Here is a 3007-nt window from a genome sequence, read left to right as displayed (position 1 = left end):
TAAAAAAAAGAAAATTGTAATACAAAATAATCCGTATATAATAATTATATTAAAAAATTATTCTTACAACAAACTGTACTTTTCTACTATAAAATTAATGATATCAGGAAATTGGCGCCAAGTGACTATGATTAATTATAACATATCATTTTAACTAATCACTTTATTTATTATTAGACTTCGCTATGTACCTATTTTTTATATATATTACATTATTCTGTGTCAGGTATATATTTAAACGAGTTTGTTACCATTATTCGTGATCCATTAGTAAATGTATTATAACTTGTCCCTATTACTCATTATAACAGCGTTACTTCTTAAATCTGTATCGTATTCCAAATTCCAAACTTGTATTTGAAATGACCAAGTACACGGAAAAAGAAAAATAAAATTATTTAGATTCTTAAAAAAACTTGGTACGCCCGAATGATATCAAGATGCATTAAAGCATTCTAAAACATATTTCATTTCACAGTAAGATTATAGAATACTTGTAACATTGAAATAGTTATTGCAATCCGGGGGCGCCAAGTTTTTTTTTATGAATCTGAATAATTTTATTTTTCTTTTTCCGTGTACTTGGTCATTTCAAACACAAGTTTGGAATTTGGAATACGATACAGATTTAGGAAGTAACGCTGTTATAATGAGTAATAGGGACAAGTTACATTTACTAATAAATTACTAATGGAATAATGGTAACAAACTTTTAAACATATACCTAACACAGAATAATGTAATATATATAAAAAATAGGTACATAATAAAGTCTAATAATAAATAAAGTGATTAGAAAAATGATATGTTATAATTAATCATAGTCACTTGGCGCCAATTTCTTGATATCATTAATTTTAGTAGAAGAGTACAGTTTGTTGTAGGAATAATTTTTTAATATAATTGTTTGTACGGATTATATTGTATTACAATTTTCTTTTTTTTTACGGAGCGCAGAAACTAGGTGCTTTTTTTACCTTTTTTTAAAAGGTAAGTTTTTGGGGATATCACCTATTTTTGTACAAGAGCTACATTGAACATAATCTTGTAGTACATTGATAAAACAATTTTCTTTCTTTATTCCAATATGACTATATATTTTTTAATCTTTATTTATATTTAAAATATATATTTTTCTTATTCTTCTTTAGAATGTGTCCAATTTAATGCAAATTGAAATAAAATATGTATGTCAGTTATTGCAAAAAAGTATGAATATTAATAAAAAAAGCAATTTATTAATTACTGATTTGATGAAATAATTGTACAAATAGAATTATAAAACATCTACTCAACACGCACGAAACAGTTGCTATGTCGGTTTGGAGATATTTTTTGTGAGTGAAATGAATGGAGAAGACGATGAAGCTTTCGTAAATACAGAAAAAATTATTTAATATTTTAGTAATAGTAGTATACACTTCGATAAAACGAACACAGTATGTTAACTCTTACCTTGTAGAAAAATACTACTGGCAGTGATAAATTATTGTCAATCAATAATTTATCAATAGCCAATTTATTCATCACAGTCAATAATCATCATATTTTCCTATAAAAGTTAACATTAAAAGTTAACTGTAAAGGTTATAAAAATTTCTAATATTTTATTACAATGTATACTATCATTATTTTTAAAATATAAGTGCATGTTATAATTACATGAATTTATAAATATTAAAAATAATGGCAGTATATATTGACGGTATATACTTTAATGAAATATTTGAAATTCTTATAAAGTTTGCAGTAATGTTAATCTTTAATAAGAAAATATGATTTTTGACTACGATAAATAAATTGGCTATTGATAAATTACTAATTGATAATAATTTATCACTACTAATATTTTTCTACACAGTAAGAGTTAACATACTGTGTTTGTTTCATTAAAGTAGATATTTTACTATTACCATGAAGTCTGCTAAGTATGTGCAATCATGGACAATAAGGTCCAGTTATTAAAAATATCACTGAACGACTCAATAAGAGAATTAATTTGGGAAAGATAAGTGCTTTCATTGGGTCATTTGGCGACGTATTGAAACTTATTTATGAACACCAATAGGCAACCTTATTTTTTAGAGAAAGAAATAAGAACTCACAAACGAAGATATTAATCAAAAAATAGGAAAAAGGGCAATTCGAGTTCAAACACAGGACTAATAGTGCTATGTACCATATGGGTAAAAAACCTTCTTTGTGTTAGGAAATCGTGTAATATTTATTGAACATGAATAATCAGTATAAATAATCAGACGTTTCGGCTCAATTATGAACCCTCTTCAGTGATAATAAAAACTCAAGGATTATAATATGAACGCATTACAATTAATTAAAGACCTGATTAAAATGACATGAATGTTAATCGCAATATTAAAGCTGATAAGACCGTTACAGAAATAATATTAAGTAGTCAAATTAATATTAAGAAGTAGCCGTCATAACTATAAAAAAATCATAAAATAAAATAAAAGTAAGTAAAATTGAAATATAATAAATAATTAAAACAGGCAATATAAAATACCTTTGTTGAGCTCAGCTAAAAGTAAAACGATCCTGTCAACGATAACATCGCCACGTCTAAGAAATACAAATAATTACAGATTTATATAACCGAACATTAACATTGCGGCAACGACTCGTGGAAGAGAAGGAAACCAAAACAAAGTTTATTTTCATAACAAACCGCAGTAGCTGCTACCCAAATATTCAGTGTCCTTTTGTGAGTTAAGACCATGCTTCTGAAATTTGATGAAAATCATTTCTGAAATCAGGCGTTTCAAGTAAAAACGTTCCTCATGTAAAACTTTGGCATGATCCCAATCGAAATCATGGTTCTTCTTCAAACGGTGTTCCTGAATGGCCGTTAACTCCATCGTAGAACTCCTAGGAATTCTCCTATGTTCGGCAATACGTGTAGAGAGTCTTCTACTAGTTTGACCAACATATGACGCCTCACAACCACTACATTGCAACCTATATACAACGTTATTATGGAAACCAA

The 3007-nt window shown here is 27.0% G+C and overlaps 1 protein-coding gene across 1 annotated transcript in view; it reads right to left on the bottom strand.

The window, feature by feature from the left end:
* Positions 1–2573, bottom strand: part of LOC116850446 (protein yellow-like) — a 24050-nt gene extending 21477 nt beyond the window's left edge. The window contains exon 1 of the mRNA XM_032828751.1: positions 2528–2573. The gene's annotated coding sequence lies outside the window, so the exon portion shown is untranslated. The remainder of the gene's footprint in view (positions 1–2527) is intronic.
* Between the last annotated feature and the right edge of the window lie 434 nt (positions 2574–3007).

Source organism: Odontomachus brunneus, unplaced genomic scaffold (genome assembly GCF_010583005.1).
Source record: "Odontomachus brunneus isolate Ranch 3 - 2012 unplaced genomic scaffold, Obru_v1 Obru_scaffold_146, whole genome shotgun sequence".
NCBI lineage: Eukaryota > Metazoa > Arthropoda > Insecta > Hymenoptera > Formicidae > Odontomachus > Odontomachus brunneus.
Note: the sequence above shows the minus strand (reverse complement) of the source record. Positions and strands in the feature narration are given on the sequence as shown.